Here is an 18,435-nt window from a genome sequence, read left to right as displayed (position 1 = left end):
GCGTTTCCAAATAATTTTTTACAACTTTTGCGACATGAGGCCGAGCATTATCATGCTCAGCTATCATAAGGCACCCAATTGCCTTGCTTGTGAAACATTCTCATGGATTTCAATCGTACGGAAATTGCTTGTTGCGCAACTCCCAATGATTCTGTAAGCTCCTTTTGCGTTTGAATCGGATATTCATCAAGTAATGCCTCCAATTCTTTGTCTTCGAATTTTGTTGGCTGTCCAGAGCAAGGCTTGTCTTCAACGCTGAAATCACCATTCTTGAAACATCAAAACCATTCCCTACATTATTTATCAATTGGAGCATTGTCACCATAAACTTCTACAAGCATACGATGCGCTTCAGCTCCGCTTTTCTTCCAATTAAAGCAGAAAACTAAAACTTCCCGCAAATGCTGCTTAGTTAACACAAAATTTGACATATTCAACACAGTAAAAAACAGGGGTTTTGTATAAAACTCAAAGCGATATAAACTGAATATTACTGACAGATGTCTAACCTCTCTGAAACCATCAAAATCAGCTGTCACTATGAAACATTCATAACAGCCAGAGCCATCTTTTGAAACCGGACCGAACTAATTTGTACCCCCAATATCATACTTTTAAAGTTCTTGTATATTGCAACTGTCTTTATTTAATAACATCACAAGCGGTGAAATATATATCGAAAAATTTAAGGTACGAGGGCAAAGTGAAAAGTTCTCGGCCTGACCTTGAAATGGCATTCCAATCGTCGAAAGTTTACGTTTCCTGCCTGCGTGCACATATCATTAGTTTGAATGACAAGCTTCAACTTGCTCGCTCAAGTAGTTTGTGTAAACGAGTCTTTGCAGTACACGTCTTACGCGTGTTTCGTTAAAATGGATAAATTTGAATATCGTGCGGTAATAAAATTCTTCATTTTGGATGGATTAACCCCTAAAGAAATTCATCCGAAGTTGAAAAAAGTTTACGGGCACTCTGCTCCTTCAATCTCAACCGTTAAAAAGTGGGCAGCTGAATTTAAGCGTGGTCGCACGTCGCTGGAAGATGACCCACGTGAAGGACGGTCAAAAACTGCAACCACACCGGAAACTATCGAGAAGGTGCACAATATCGTGTTGGACGATAGGCGAGTAAAGGTGTGTGAGATAGCTGAGGCCGTGGGCATATCGGGAGAAAGGGTGCAAAACATCTTGCACGAAGAATTAGGTATACGAAAGCTCTGCGCAAGATGGGTGCCGCATTTGCTGAATGCGGATCAAAAGCAAATGCGCAAACGACATTCGCAGGAATGTTTGGATCGATACAAGAGGGATCCAATCGATTTTGTGCGGCAATTTGTCACCAGGATGAGACATGGGTCTACCACTATACGCCAGGAAACAAACAGCAGTCGAAGCAGTGTGTGGAAGCCGGTAGTTCAGCGCCAAAGAAAGCGAAGTCGATCGCATCTGCCGGAAAGGTCATGGCCAGTGTGTTTTAGGATGCCAAAGGGATCCTGTTAATTGATTACCTTGAAAAAGGCAGAACAATTACAGGCAAATATTACTCTAACCTTCTTGACCAGCTCGATGTCAAAATTCGCGAGAAGAGGCCTGGCTTGAAGAAGAATAAAATTATCTTTCACCACGACAACGCACCTACACACATAAGTGTGTTGGCAATAGGAAAACTGCGGGATTTGAGGTACGATTTGCTCGGCCATCCCCCCTATTCTCCTGATTTGGCAACCTCGGACTTCCATCTCTTCCCCAAACTTGAAGAAATTTGTTTCTGGAAAGCGCTTCGCGTCCAATGAAGAAGTTGAGAGGGCCGTAGATGAATATTTTAACAGTCTTCCAGAATCTCACTTCCGGGAAGGACTACTGATGTTGGGGAAACGCTGGACCAAGTATGTTGAAGTCAAGAGAGATTATGTAGAAAAATAAAATCGCTTTTTAACTGAAAGTCACAGTCTTTCATTGTCAGGCCGAGAACTTTTCACTTTGTCCTCGTATGTTTAACGTTCTGATTTTGCGGTGCCGCTGTTGCTCCTCCGCCCGTCATAAAGTACCAAAGCGTTATCTGACAAGCTCACCGGAATATATTTTTCAGAAAAGGCCGAATTATAGAATCAGGAACTAGTAGTAAGATTCTCTTTTTGTTCATGTAATTAGCGCCTCACCGGATTACACCACAAAAGAAACAGTATGTGGACCACGTTGAGAACTACCGAGGATGGAAAGATGGCGATTCGACGAGGCAACGGTGCCTGTAAAAGAACCGATGAATCCGGAGACCGCTCACAAGCTGCGAAGTGACGTGCGCGACAATTGGAGCGGTGCTAGGTTGCTGTCTTTTCAGAAGAGCACGCACATTGCGAAGTTAGTCTTGCAAAGAGATATCCGGAAAAGTTTTGAGGGAACTCTATCAGAAACGACTGGATGCTCTACAGGATATCATTAAAGATTCTCGCATGCAAAGAGACTCGAGAGAATGCTGGGAGAATAAATACTGCTATTCGAGGCTTAGCGTACGCTACGCGCTTGTCCGCATTTCGGAAACGTCGCTACGCGCCTAGTCCTATCGCGAGATAATTGTTTCACACCACCCTGCATCTTACATAAGTGGGAGGACCACCGTCGATACAGGATCGAAGGAAGATTCTTAACGTTCTTTTCGTCTCGGCCGCGTCAACATGTGCCTTTACGTTTATTGAGTTTCGTCTATCGCCGTGAACCTACGTGAATAGTGACGCCAATTTGATTGCCACGAAAACCGTTGCAGAATCTAAAATTGAGAATATCGGTGAGATTGCCATTTTTTATTAAATAGTCACGAATTTGAGTAGAGCTGAGTCGGTTTGTTTGTTGAGGCTAGTTGGTATTGTACGTTTAATCGTTTTATCGTTCTTTCATGTTAAAATACCGTAAGTGTGCCGAGCGACCGGAACTCGGCGAACGTCGGAATTTCGTAAGTTCACAAATGACAAGGTCATGTTTATAACAATGCAAAAATTTTATATCTTTCTCGAAGCATTTATCTGACCGTTACCGACGCTTTACGCCACTCTAAGCATTCTTAAAACACGCGTACGACGCGTGTATCACCGGTCAACCGCCTGTGCAAATATTGTGACGCTCGCGTTGCTAGGCAACGACATGCTTGCGGTCATGCGAAACTAGAATATAAGCACGCCCTCCGATCTAATCGACACCGATCCTCCCCGGCCATTTAGCAGGCCGTACCGACAGTTCACCGGCGCGCCTCCTCTACGGACCGATCCTCACCGGTAGCTTACCGAGTTCCGGTTCTCCGCCAAGACAGCACTTTCACTGCTTTATTCCTGAACGGTCTACTGCTTCCTGGCGTGTTCGCTATCTTCGCTATGTATTTGCAGCAAACATCCAACCGATACTATCTAACCGGCACACAAGCGTGGTAGCGTGTTCGCGTCTCCACTGCGAGTTCCAATAACCGGGTCTTAACTTCCGATCGGGATAAGTGTGCTCGCTGTCTACGCCGAGCATTCTCGATCTCGTCATATCGAAAAATGGAAGATTGATACACCGCGTTAAACTGTCGATCCACGAATTAAAGATCCGCGAACGACACCGATCGACCACACCACGCGTAAACACCACCGAAGACCGATGCGAGTCGGCACGGAGATGTACCGGCAGAAAAACGAAACATAATGGAACACTTATCAACACCATGCTGCAAGCAGCTATATAAAGCACACCCGGCAGGTACACCGGTAGGTACACCGGCACTTAAACATCATCATCGCGTTACCACACTAGCGAAAAAACGATACCGCGATTATACTGCATATCAATACAGCATTACTTTTGTAAACCGTTGTACTGCAATTACGCCGATTGATTTCATGAGAACATTTGTTCCTCGATATATTTATTACTTTATATTTTTCTCTTTTTTTAACATGAAACACAAATAAATTTAATTTAGTTCTAACGTCTAACCACGATAGTAGGTGAGAGATATGATAGATTTCTAACTCAGGAGCTCCGAGGGAAGTGCGGGGGAGGAGGAATTTTTAAGCGCGGAGGTTGACGTCACGCGAGGGAAGGGTGAATTTGTTGGTGAGGTGACTGACGTCACGAAAAGGCTGACGTCACGCGCGCGGGAACTGATGTTATGTACTGTATTACGAATCGACGTTACCCCTCTTCAGCGGTCGATATTATTTCAGTGATAGTTATTATTTCAGGGGTCGGTAGACGGGCCTCACCAGCGGCCCACGTTTGATCACCCGCGGCAGTCCGCTCCCACCCGCGATTCTTTCCGTATNCCCCCCCCCCCAACTATTTGCGTTCGCCTGCCCGATTCGCGACGTTTCGCTACCACCGCTCTCGCGCGAATAAACGAAGTTCCGCACGTTAAAACGGCTGACAAACGTATAAAATAACGGCAAATATACTATTGACAAACGGTAAAGAACGGCAAAGAAACGGCTAACTCACGGTAAAGAACGTCAAAGGAACGGTTGACAAACAGTAAAGAACGACAAAGAAACGATTGACAAACAGTAAAGAACGGCAAAGGAACGATTGACAAACGGTAAAGAACAACAAAGTAATGGTAGACCAACATTAAAGAACGGTAACCATGATTTTCAAACATTGTTTAACGTGTTATTTACGTTTATAATACAATTTACGAAACATCATAAGTTTATAGTACGCTGACAAGGATTAAATTTGTAATTAATAATATTGCCAACAGTAACAGCCTTTTATTTGACATTGCCTTAATATATTACTGTTCTCTTTTTTTGTTGAAAAGTTACATATCTCATATAATTAAAGAAATCATTGTAAGCTCTAAAAAAATATTAAAATCATTTTTTTTTTAATTAATTTTGTTGAAAATGGAACGGTCGGAAATTCGCACTATTATGAAGTATAAGTTCTTACGCGGAATTACGGCATCGCAGACCGCGCGAAACATTAATAGTGTATTTGTCTCTAGTGTTACTACGCAGCAGATAGTATCAAATTGGTTCTCCAAATTTCGTACAGGTAACTTTAACCTCACAAATGTGCCATGCGGTCGCCCAGAATCAAAGGTCAATAATGACGAACTAAAGGTCACTGTTGAGTCTGACCATGTCAGAGTGCCTATGAATTATCGTTGAAGTTTTGTGTTAACAAACAAACAATATTAACTCATTTAGCTCAAATTGGTAAAGTGAACAAGTTGGATAAGTGGGTTCCACATGAATTGAATGAAAAACAGAAACAAAAGCGTTTGGAAACTTGCTTGATGTAGCTTTCTTGTCACAAATCTGATCCATTTTTTAATCGAATTGTCACTTGTGATGAGAAATGTATCCAATATGACAATTGCAAACGTTCAGCACAGTGGTTGGACAAGGATGAATCACCAAAACACACTACAAAACGCAATATTCATGTAAAGAATCTGATGTTGAGTGTTTGGTGGTCTAGCGCAAGTGTGATCCATTATTATATCATGAAATCTGTCTTATCGATCACAGAAGAAATATATTGCAACCAACTGGACGAAATGATGCAAAAACTTAAAGAAAAACAGCATAGATTAGTGAACATATCGACTCCTATCTTATTGCACGATAACGCTTGACCACACACTGCACAAATAACTATGGCAAAACTACAGGAATTGTAGTTGGAACTTCTTCATCATCCTCCATACTCACCAGACCTAGCCCCCAATGACTACCACTTCTTTCGCAATTTAGACAACTTTTTAATAGGAAAACAATTTAATTCCGGCAATGCTGTAAAACTGACCTTCCAGGAATTTATTGATTTGTTGCGAGTCCGTAACGTCGCGGTAATGTGGGGTTGCCATGCACAGCGCGGTAGAGTAGAAGGAGGTGGTGAGGCGTGACACTTAATAAAGTGCCTTATGATTGATAAAAACTGAACTGGTCGTTTATTACTTGATTGCCCGATACACTTTTATGTACGCGTCCAACAGCTTGTCGATATCCGAGAATTTGAGTCGCACGTTACAATATCGCGCACGCGTCCGACAGCGTGTCGGTATCCGAGAGTTGAGATTGTGAGTCGCTCCCGCGCCGGTCTTACGTCCCCTTTTATCCTCGTCCTATGACTTAATCATAGGGGACGTTTGTTGATGTGTCAGCGTCATTTAAATAAGGACGCTGACCATCTTGATTTCGATATCTCTATTGCAGGAATGCCAGGTTGCATTTCTGCATAGCGACGTTTGGTAATTCGGAGCCGTGACCCCGTTTATAGTCGTTGACATACTTTATCGTTGCGCTTACAACAGATTTTCGTCCGCCAGGGTTTTATACCACTAGCTTGAACAATTTGCCGCTTAAATGGCAAAAGTGTATAGACAATATGGGTGCATACTTTGATGAATAAAATAATTCTTTATATTTGTATGTTATCAACGAACCTTCTCTTTTTTTCTATAAATTTCATCCTTAACGACCTGATATAATATTGCATATAACGCCTTTTTGAACGTATACTAGATAAGAATAGGAAAAATAACCTGAAAGAAAAAAGGGACAAAAGGAGCTCCAACCTTAGATGTTTCATTTACCTACTATTCTTGCTATAAATGCTTTTGTGGTACAGCAGTTCCTATTAAATGGTAACATTATGATTTTTAAGGCGTTTGCGTATATTATACTATTGGGTTGGCAAATAAGTTCGTTCGGTTTTATAATCGGAATAGGTTTACTCGTTCTGCTATCTCTTTTCCACAGCGCTATCGCACAACGCGCTTGCGCAGCTGAAAAGCGACGTTTCACCTAACCTATTTGTAAACATACGCCGGTTAATACCAGAGTATTGTGCGTACGGCACGGTTGCAAATATGGAAGAAAAGAACGTCCATTTACGCCATATTTTACTTTTTTATTTCAAAAAAGGCAAACGAGCTGCGGAAACTCATACGAAGATTTGTAATGTGTGTGGGGACGATGCTTTAACAGAACGTGTGTGTCAAAAATGGTTTGCCAAATTCCGTTCTGGAGATTTTGATGTTAGTGACGCGTCCCGTTCTGGTCGTCCAGCAGAGATTGATTCAGCTGTAATAAAGAATACCGTCGACAAAAATCCATCGCAAACAGTACGAAAGATTGCTACGACACTTAATATATCCCACACAAGTGTAGAAAACCATTTGCGTCAGTTGGGATACATTTCTCCCCTCAATGTTTGGGTGCCGCACGAATTGACCGAGGCCAACTTAACCGCTCGCATTTCCATGTGCGACGCGCTGTTGAAACGCCAAGAAAACGATCCATTTTTGAAGCGGTTGGTTACGGGAGATGAAAAGTGGATCGTCTACGATAACGTAGTACGTAAAAGATCATGGGGAAGCAGCAGTGAACCACCACAAACAACCTCGAAGGCAGGATTGCACCCGAAGAAAATTATGCTCTCAGTATGGTGGGATTATGAAGATATCATTTATTATGAGCTCTTACCATCAGGCAGGACGATCAGTTCAACTGTATATTGCTCCCAATTAACGAAATTGAATCAAGCAATACGTTCAAAACATCCAGAATTGGCCAATCGAAAAGGAGTCGTTTTCCACCACGACAATGCCAGACCCCATACTTCATTAACTACTCGGAACAAATTGTTAAGGCTTGGCTGGGATGTTTTGCCTCACCCTCCTTATTCACGGGCACCCTCTGATTATCATTTGTTCCGGTCGCTGCAAAATTCTCTGAACGGGAAAAACTTTGCTAATAATGAAGCTGTTAAAACGCAACTGGATCAGTTTTTTGCCGGTAAACCTCAGACGTTTTATGAATGTGGGATTATGAAATTGGTAAAAAAATGGCAAGAAATCATAGAAAAGAATGGTCAATACATTATTGATTAGTATATATTTTGTATATTAAATAAATTGTATTTTATACCAATCAAAAAAACCGAACGAACTTATTTGCCAACCCAATATATATGGTAAGAAAGAAAGGTAAATATAAGAGAAATATTTATTTTTAAAATTATAACAATTTATTTCTTATAAAAATTTATTAATTTGCTATAGCATCGCGCACAATATCTTTCAAAGCACATGCCAACTGTTCGCAATGTCAAGAGACTCGCTGTCGAAATCGTCGCTCTCGCGTATCGTTTTAGCGGTGTAATACAATTCGAGATTCTTAGACTCGTAACTTATATCGGTGGTATTATTTTGTTGGAGGACGTATAGAAATTTTTTTAATTTCATATCAACAAGATGCGTATTTTCACATAGCCATGAATACATATAATCGATGCAATACTCGAGATTAAATAACATATTCATTGCGTTCATTTCGATTTTAAGTACACAAATTTATTTAACAGAGTAAGCTATATAATTTTATCATCGTGCATCTTACAAAATTCTACTGTCAGGTCTTGAATACGTATAGGTGAAAAATGAGATTCCATTAACTCTATATGTCGCTCGATGTCTGCACGTTTTCAGCGCACGGAATCAGCGTTCTTCACATCGAAACAGGCAATATTAGTTCATTGCTACGATTGTCGTCAGGGGCAATTTCTGCAAATGAGACTCCCTGCGCTGATTCAGATTTCTAGATATTTATATGATGTGGATGTTAAAGCTTATCTCCTCCCCAAAAGGAGTTTATCGATTCACGCTCTCTAGATTTTATAAAAAAGTGCATTGGTGCACTTGGATCACGTTGGCAAAAGTGTATTGAAGTAAGTAGACGCTATTTTGATAAGTTATGTAAGGTTTAAATTTGAAAAATATAATTTTAACTTTATATTAATAAACAGACATTTCATTTGCACCAACCTAATATTTTCTGACTCCAAACCCTTTCTGCTGTGTGTCTTGGATAGTGTTAATGCCGGCGGTATTGCAACTTTCAAGTCTTATAAATAGAAAAATACTAAATGCAAAAATATTTTATTATATAAGGTCTAGTAAAAAGAAATTCATTATTTTTGTATCAAATTGGAGGCTTTATTTAACGTAGTTACGATCCGATTTAGGTCAAATATGCACCGTTTTGTTCAATAACTTGTTGCCATTTTGAAGGTAATTTCATTATGCTTCTCTCATAGAAACCCTCATCCCTATTGGCAAAATCTGTGAAAGTCGATTTTCACAAGCTTCTCTTGCGGCAAATTTTTCACCAGTAAAAAAATTCGCCATAGACAGGGACAGGTGTTAATCACTTGGTGCCAGGTCCAGACTATAAGGTGGATGCAAAAGAATCTTCCAACAAAGCTCCGGGAACTTCTGGCGAGTCACTATCGATGAGTGTGGCCTGGCGTTATCCTGATGGAACACAATTCCTCTCCTATTGGCCAAAGCTGGCCGCTTCTGGGCGATTGCTTCCTTTAGACGGTCCAATTGTTGACAATACAGGTCCGAGTTAAAAGTTTGGCCGTAGGGGAGCAGTTTATAGTAGATAATTCCCTGCCAATCCCACCAAATACACAGCAAAATCTTCCTGACCGTCAACCCTGGCTTGGCCACCGTTTGCGCCGGCTCATCGCGATTCGACCATGATCGTTTTCGCTTGACGTTGTCGTAATTGACCCACTTTTCATTACCAGTAACCATTCGCTTCAGAAATGGATCGATTTTGTTGCGATTCAAAAGCGATTCGCAGATGAAAATTCGATACATGAGGTTTTTTTGCGTTAACTCGTGTGGCACCCACACATCGAGCTTCTTTTTGAATCCAGCCTCATTTAAATGGTTCCAAACGGTTTTTTGTGCAATGTTTAGCTCTTTGGCAATCGAAACGGTGCTTACATGACGGTCGGACTCGACGATTTCCATTATTTTATCAACATTTTCGACAATTGGCCTCCCGGAACGTGGTGCATCTTTGACATAAAAATTACCGGAACTGAATTGACGAAACCAAAATTGCGCGTGATTGGCTCTTACAGTATCAGGACCATAAACACTATTCACATTTTTAGCCGCCTGGTTTGCGTTTTCGCCTTCATCGAAAAAAACTGTAAAATATGGCGTATTTTCTCTTTGCTGGTGTCCATCTTGGACTCTCGCTCAAACAATACTGAGTCAAGCAATCACAAAACTGTCTGAGAGGTTTTTATAGTACGAAATCTTATCTTTCTAACGCCATCTGGCGTAATCCGATCGGACTTATACAACGCGAGATACAGATTAGTAAAGCCCTCTATTGGAAAAATAATGGATTACTTTTTACTCGACCTAATATTATAGCTTAAAAAACTCTCGAGATAAACAAGAATAAGCAATAAAAAATAGGAGTTTCCGTATAAAAATTGAAAATAACCTTTAAAAATCTATCAAAGGTCAAACCAACAACGTCTTATGTCTCCCTCCAAACCATACGTTTATTCAAAACATTTTTTTCTTAAATACTTTCCTAGAAAGATAATGTAGTGGAAATTAAAAACAGACGTTCTCTATGTATTAGCTAAATCAGAAAGTTCCGTCCGTTTTTTGCATAAGTATCGCTTCATTTAAGAAATAATATCAGTAAGTACATCAATCTAAATATTGTCCGTCATTAGCGATGACTATTTCCCATCATTCGGGCAGCAACCGAATTCCGCGGCAAAAGCATGTCTCATCTTTGGAGGCTATCCAGTCAGAGACCCATTTTTCAATGTCTTCATAAGAATTGAAGTGTTTCTCAGCATATGCGTGTACCATCGAACAAAACAAGTGGTAATCGGAAGGGGTCCAATCTGGTGTATAAGCCGCATGAGGCAGTATTTCCCAGCGAAGTGCTTCTAACGTTTCCTTCACAAGTTTTGTGACATAATGGCAAGCAGTGTCATGAAGCAGAATCACTTTAGGCTGTCTCCTTTCATATTTTGGTCGTTTTTCGTACAATGCTCGGCTCAAACGTATAATTTGTTCTCGGTAGAGACGCCCTGTGATTGACCAAATTTTAACAGCTCATGATTCACTACACCTTTTCATCCCACCAAATACAGAGCGTTGCGTTTTTTCCGTGGATATTCCGCTTTGGGGTGGATTTTGAAAATTGGTCGTGGTCGAAAATGGTTTTTCGACGTTTGGGGTTGTTAAAATATATCAACTTTTCATCTGCAGTGCTGATACAATGCAAAAACCCCTTTCTTTGTTGCTTAGCAAGCAGAATTTCACAAATGGTTTTTCGTCTTTCAATGTCTTGTGGTTTCACTTTATATGGGACCTTTTTTCCTTCCTTGTCTTTTACCAAGAAAAGCTTTCAAACGATCGGAAATAACAGATTGAGCACAATTTAACGCTTTTGTAAGTTGTTTTTGCGTTTGACATAAGTCTTTGTCCACCAATGCCTGCAATTCTTCGTTTTCGAATGCTCTTGACCGTCCAGAGCACTTTTTGCCCTCCGCTGTATCAAAATCACCATTTTTAAAGCGTCGAAACCATTCTTTGCATGTTTTATCAGAAGAAGTACTATTATTAGAAATTTCAACAGGCATTCGATGAACTTCACTTGCAGTATTCTTCCATTTGAAGCAAAGGATTAACACATCGCGCAAATGACGCTTATTTGGTTAAAATTTTGACATTTTTGATACAGTAAAAAACAATGTTATTGATGCGAACGTATACCTTTATATAATGAATCTTATTGACGAATGGTAAAACTAAAAATTAAAAAATTAAGCTCAATTTAGACATTAGAGTTACCAATAGTACTAGCTATAACTTCTCGCCGCACGATGGACGGAATTTCCCGAATTACCTTATACATACATATTCCTCAATGTAGATGGCACTTCTTGACTATTTTTTCTGCTCTTGCCGTTTTTGGATATATAATATTATTCTCCTTGTAACGGGTATACTTCCCCATCGCCGAGATATGGATCGTCGGAGGCCAGGGTTTAATAAAAGGGGGTGATGACGGAATGGAGAGAAAAAGAGAAAGAATAAGAAGCTTCTTGGTCGCGAACCAACTTATATATAGCTGTGGCTATATACAACGCAACGTGGATGGCACTATATACAGTAGAGGTGCTGCGCCGAGCAAGGAGGCGGCGGCCCCGGAACAGCGGAGTCCGTGTGCGTGCTGCTGCAAGGGTCCTTAACGCCGGTCGGTCTAGGAGTTTGAATTGTGCGTCGATGGGCCACTTATATAACTGCACCTCGGCTGGCCAGCGTCCCGGCCTAGCGATGCGCGGCGCAGTCCTGCTTCGCGGATTGGCCTGGCATAGGAGCTGGCCGGTCGGTGATTCTCTTAAGGAGAGTCGGGTATCGGCTCTTGTAGACGTTGGTGAGCGGGTTAGCCCGTAAGAACGGCCTGGCTTTGGTGCCACCTGGCGGCGATTCGGTACACACTACTTGAGGGGTAGCAGTGCACCGACGGCGGAAATGACACGCCGATACCGGTCGGTCGACTACCTTGCAGGAACGGTGGAGGCAGCCTCCAATACCAGTTGTTCGAGCCTCGTCGATGGAGCTGGCTTCAGTCTCTGCTCGCCTGTCCGGTGCTCTTCGTATGGCTTACTCTTATGAGCTCGCCAGAGAAGGAGTGACTACTCAGCGCGCTGCGCGACGTACTCATAACCGGTGTGCTGCAATCTTGACGGTGAGCGAGTGAGGTACGTCGGGCGTACGTCGCCTAGCGGCGTTCCGACGGTACCATACGTGGGTGCTTTGCAGTAACTTTGTTCTCGAGAGAACGGAGCTGCGGATACGCCGCTTTGTGGCGTCGTCGCAGCATTACTCGACCGGTGGTTGGCGAGTAGTCGGCGCGCAGTGTTGCGCGCTCTTCGGCCTACGGTGGAGTTGGTGGGCCAACGAGGGCCTTCAGGCACCTGGTTACATCCTTATTTGTAACATCTCTCTAACGGAATGTGTAATTATGCAGATTCTGAAAATATTTGAGAAATACTTGTGCGACCGTTTTCTCGATGCGAAGTTTCTAAATCGCCGGTGCAAATACCGTCGGGCGAACCCCAGGACGCGAGAGCGACTATTCGACATTCAAAGTTAAAGAAAAGTATGGGCGCCAGATGCGGACTTGCCGCACCCACAAAATGGTGGTGATCGACGAAGCCACCACGGACTTCGAATCCGATACGTCTCTTTTCGCGTTCAAGGTTCGTCCCGAACGGGACTGGTAGTTCTCAAGTGTTTTAAGTCGGAGATGGGGGAGTTTGCTTTGTCACGCCGAGATGGGGAGCAAAATGAAAAGACCGAAGGTTGAGATAAATCAGTGATTTGCCTTTATTATCTTAGGCCAATTACGGTAACAAAATAGTTACGGTAACAAAACGCTAAAATGGTAGAGCGTTCACATACAATTTAACTTCTCGCTGTTGATCTTTTCGCTGGATTCGCGTGGTCCGCCGGTAGGGTGGCCAAGATAAATATCGAGCGGTGGCCGAGCCAAGATGGAGAGGACAGCACGAGACGGTTCACATGCGGAGGGATTTTCCGGCGCGATCCTGATGCAACCACTAACAAATATTATATTGATTAGCGATATAGCAACGTCCCCAAGTCCGTCGAATAGGCTGTACGACGACCGAATAGACGATCCCTGCGATAAATATTACTAAGATGCGGATGGGGCAGCTTCGGTAATGCGCCGTCCTTTCGGGCTCACACGTTCGCTCTTTCGTTCGCTCTCTCTATCTCTCCCTCTCTTCCTCTCTCTTCTCCTCTCTCTCTCTCTCTCTCTCTCTCTCTCTCTTGCTATCGAATGCTTATATCAACTAACATTATCGCCACAAAACAAAAAATCCGCAAGAAGACAAGAAACCGGCAAGCGTCGGACCCGCAGATAATAAGCGGGTCCCTCTTCCCTTTGTCTTAAAAGTTCGTCCTTTTCCGGTAGCCTGATTTTTGCCGACGGCGGCCGATTGACTTCCTCGGTCCGCCGTTTCGCCTACTGCCTCAGTAGCTCGACTCAACTTCGTTTGTTATTCGAGCCGTTCTTTGAAACGTCTTCGGTTCGCCGGTTTTATCGCTAAAAACGGCGAAATGCTTCAGCCTAGGCTGTTTTGATAGCCAGGTTCCGATTGCAAGAAAGAGTGAAGAGGGTCACCTTGTGTCGGTTTGCAGTGTCGTGCGGCCGCTGTTTCTCCGTCTAGTTGGTAGGACGTCGACGCTCCGTATCTTGTTCTTCTTCCTCTTCTCGTTGCCATAAGGAGTGTGGGTGGTATATCGCTTGGGGACGCGAGACTTGCCTCACAGGGACAGATTAGTATAAGTCGACGACACGCGTAACGTGCCGCGACATGCGACCATAGCCATTAGGCTAAACGCAACCAGCATCCATCCACGATCTAGGTCACCGTTACTGCTCACGGGGACTTGCCCATCGAAGCCGTTGGTTACGGCCATCGGTCCGAAGACACACAGTGAGCACCAGCTGCCAGCCCCGACGACGCGAGTGGCGCAGGTTGCGGGGCCTCTAACTCCCCGTAATAACCTGTCGACCACTGGGGCCGAGGTGAGCTCAGTACCGCTCCACTGAGCCAACTCACCTCCTACCGCACACGCCGGACCTTCTTCCGGCAGGGGAAGATAAGCTTGCGCTCCGGCCCCGGGGGCTACCAATCTTTTCCCGTTGGACGTTTGATTCTCATCCGAGTTTGCAATTTTTGTAATCTGGACTTCACTCCCGCACTACTGGGTTATTTGCCCGTCCTAGCTGGGTAATCGAATTATAGGTATTTCCCACTAACCGTTACGGTTTTCCAACGGGGTACGTGCGAATGCGCCATTGGTGTAGCGCAGGATACCTTTCGGATTGCTCCTAAATGACAGGGCTTTTCTTTCGTTTCTGTTTGATGTCTCGTGTAATCATGGGTCGCCGAAGCGTTCTCATAATACGAGACTGTCGTTGGCGGATGAACACCCTTTTGTATCATCATTGGAGGTCGGCGATTGGTCATGCGGCCTCCTCCTCATGCCCACCATGTCGACGGCAATTGCATCATGAGAAACCGTCAGCAACTTCTTCATACCGACGACAGGTTAACGTTCAACGGGCAATCTTTAATCATTGAGAGCCATGCCTCTCTCATATTCGTTCAAAGTTCTGTCATCAGTCCTCTACGCAAGGGGAGACCCAATTAAACGACATCCCCACATGCTCCCAGGCTTTGAGACAGAACTTCGTTTCATTCCTTTGAAAAGGGGAGCGTGGATACCTGATAAACAGCACTCCCACATGCTGCCAGGTTGTGAGATGTAATTCATTCGAGTGGGTGTTCACTAATCATCAGAGACCGTAGTCTCCTCATGTCAACGACATAGACAAAGTACTAATTCCGGAGGGCCGTAGCCCTCTCATATTTGAGGGTTCTATAATCGTTCAATGTCCCCGAGGGGACTCAGAACCTCAAAAGCTGCTGCATTGCGCAGCAACACGAACGGCATTTGACTGAGTACCTCGGGGTCGTCAAGCCCGTACCGTCGGAAGGCTCACAGGCACATCAATACGGTCCCCTGAGGAATATGGTCCCCTGAGGGAATACGGTCTCCTGAGGGATATACGGTCCCCTGAGGGAATACGATCCCCTGAGGGAGCCTTACAAGGACACGCGCATCTAAGGTAGGCGGTCTTCGTTAGACTTTATACAATTTTTGCTACACCAATTACGCGCTCGCGCGGAGACTACTCGTTCGCGATAGGACCTTCTCGATGGCATTCTCCTCTTGTAACTGACTCTTTAAGCCGTTATGTCACACTTGATATTCTCTGAATATTCTCAGAATATACATGTTTTGTTAGGGTAATTTTGTTGTGACAATTCAGGATGATTGTTTTTCTATTCATTCTAAAATTGTAATATATTACTTCTTCTGTTAATCTTCCCCTGTTTAATATTTTATGCTTGAAATTTATTATCTATCTGTCGTGATTATCAATCAATGTGCTGTTATTTCGTGAGAACTAGAATTTTATTGTAAAATGAAATAAATTACCATTTTAAATAACAGTATAAAAACAGAAGTAATGAATCGGAAAAAAATCATAAACCGAAAAAAAATTTAGCGTTTCCGATTTCGGTTCCGTCTCCGTAGGCTTGATAATATTTCGATACTGTTTATGTTTCCGGTGGAAACGTAAACAAAAATTCTGGTTTCTGTACGGTTTTCGGTTTTGGTTTTGGTCCAGTCCGGCTCCCTGGTTTTAAATATTTTTCTGCTGTGATGCGTATCTTTAGAAGTAACAACTCATAACACTCTAAATGGACCATACTGTATATAGGGTGTTCCAAAACTCAATGGATTCAAATTTAATGAATACATAGAACGAATTGGAATGAACACAGAATTATTTTGTAAGTAACGTAAAATTTTGAGTTATTCATAATTGAAAATGCTCAGGGGTCTCTTTAATTAATCACTAAAAATTTGCATGTTATTTGCATAATAATAAAATTTCTGTTTAGAATGGACTAATCTGCAAATATATCACAGTTGTTATATACCTAGCGACAGACATCGGTGTATTTAACTTTGAACATCGAACTTTGAACCTGTCGCTAGATATAACAGCCCGTGACAGTAACAGCTTCTATCAAGCGTGTCTCCAGGTGGCAGATAGGGAAACGCCCATCAAATATGATAGGTACCAATAAATAAACCACCTCGAAACTGAATAAGATGCCGCGGACTAATGCAGCAGAGATCCGGAGCCTGCGTGGGGATACATTATGAGAAAACTAGCACCGTTTAGTGGGCAACTGAGAAAGGAATCCGTGACAAAGCGAATGGGTGTCTCCATTAAATCGGCACCTCTTCGGGTTGACCAGATTGGTTAGCTTTGATTGGTCCGGTGGAGTTTATTAAATGTTCCTCCCGATAGGAGAGAAGGTTAAATAAGATCCATGATGGTGTTACGTCCTGGAAGAGGATGTACGCATCAAACATCGCATACTGGCGAACTCGCGAGGCCTAAACATACTGGCAGGTCTGCGGATCAAGTCAAGATCCGGAGAGGCACATTTACTCCGATATCAGAACGTACGTTAGGTGGTCGTTTATTTATGTCAAAGAACTTAATCTCTTTACCTGGGATAGGACCATATGAGAGTGTTGAAAGAGGAATTCAGATTGAAATAATTGAAAGGAAATGAATGAATAAACGTAACAAATTAGTTAAATTTAGAGCATTTTGAATAAAACAGTTTATTAATTATACTAATAACATAATTTCGTTCTCATATTAATTAAGAATAGTAATAAATTTCTCACATGGATTAAGAATAGTGATAAATTAATGAGAAAAATCATTGTAAAAAATATAATATTTAAAAGATGAAACAGTAAGCTAAAGTTAAACAATGAGATATATGGGTTAACATTAAACAAACTTTTATAAATCAGCATTATTGGCATAATGCAAATAAAAGATGAAGATTAAAGTAAGTTTACATAAAAAGTAACGTGTAACTTAATATATTGGGTGAGTGCAAAAGTGCATGCGGAGTTTGTGAGTAAAAGTCAGACAGTGATTAGGCAAACAAAGTTCTTTATTCAATCAATGATATATTCTCCATCGTTGTCTATAATCTTTTTCCAACGTTCTGGCAGCATACGGATGCCCCGATCATAAAAACTGCGCGGTTTAGATTTGAAGAACGAAGATACGACGTTTTTTAAGGCATCCAAAGAATCAAATTTTTTCCATTTAAACGATTTTGCAATGACCGGAACAAGTGATAATCAGAAGGTGCGATATCAGGAGAATATGGTGGATGAGTTAGGACATCCCATTGCAGGCTGTTCAGTTTGCGCAGCGTCTGTCTCGAAACGTGTGGTCTTGCGTTGTCGTGGTGAAAGACTACGCCCTTGCGATTTGACAAAATCGGACGTTTCTGTTTGATTTCTCGATTCAAATTGGTTAATTGGCGACAGTACTTGTCCGAATCAATCGTTTGACCAGCGGGGAGAAACTCAAAATAAATTATGCCCTTGCAATCCCACCAAACACAGAGCATCACTTTTATCGGGTGTAAACCGGCCTTTGCCATTGCTTCACCATGCTCACCTGCCTGTTTCCATGTGCGCTTGCGCTGAATATTGTTGTACAGAACCCATTTCTCATCGCCCGTCACTAATCGATTCAAAAACGGCTCGTTTTTGAGCCGCCCGAGTAAAAAGACGGCAGCAGAAATTCTCTGGATTTTGTTCCTCTCCGTCATCAAATAAGGCACCCATACATCGAGCTTTAAATCGAAACCAATTTTTTTTTAACGCCGAAAAGCGATTGATCGGTCAACGTTAAGTGCTGTAGCAACTTCCTCTGTTGAAATTCGCGGAGTATTCTGAACTAAAGTTCGCACAACATTGTCATCAATGTCTGAAGGTCGACCTGAGCGTGGCTCGTCTTCAAGGTTAAACTGTTTGCGGCGAAATTTCGTAAACCATTTTTCCACAGTTTGTTTAGCTGGTGCTTGATCTTGACAAACCTCTTGAATATTTTTTACGGCTGCTGCAACG

This window comes from Dinoponera quadriceps, unplaced genomic scaffold (assembly GCF_001313825.1).
Source record: "Dinoponera quadriceps isolate SergipeBrazil2010 unplaced genomic scaffold, ASM131382v1 scaffold578, whole genome shotgun sequence".
NCBI lineage: Eukaryota > Metazoa > Arthropoda > Insecta > Hymenoptera > Formicidae > Dinoponera > Dinoponera quadriceps.
Note: the sequence above shows the minus strand (reverse complement) of the source record.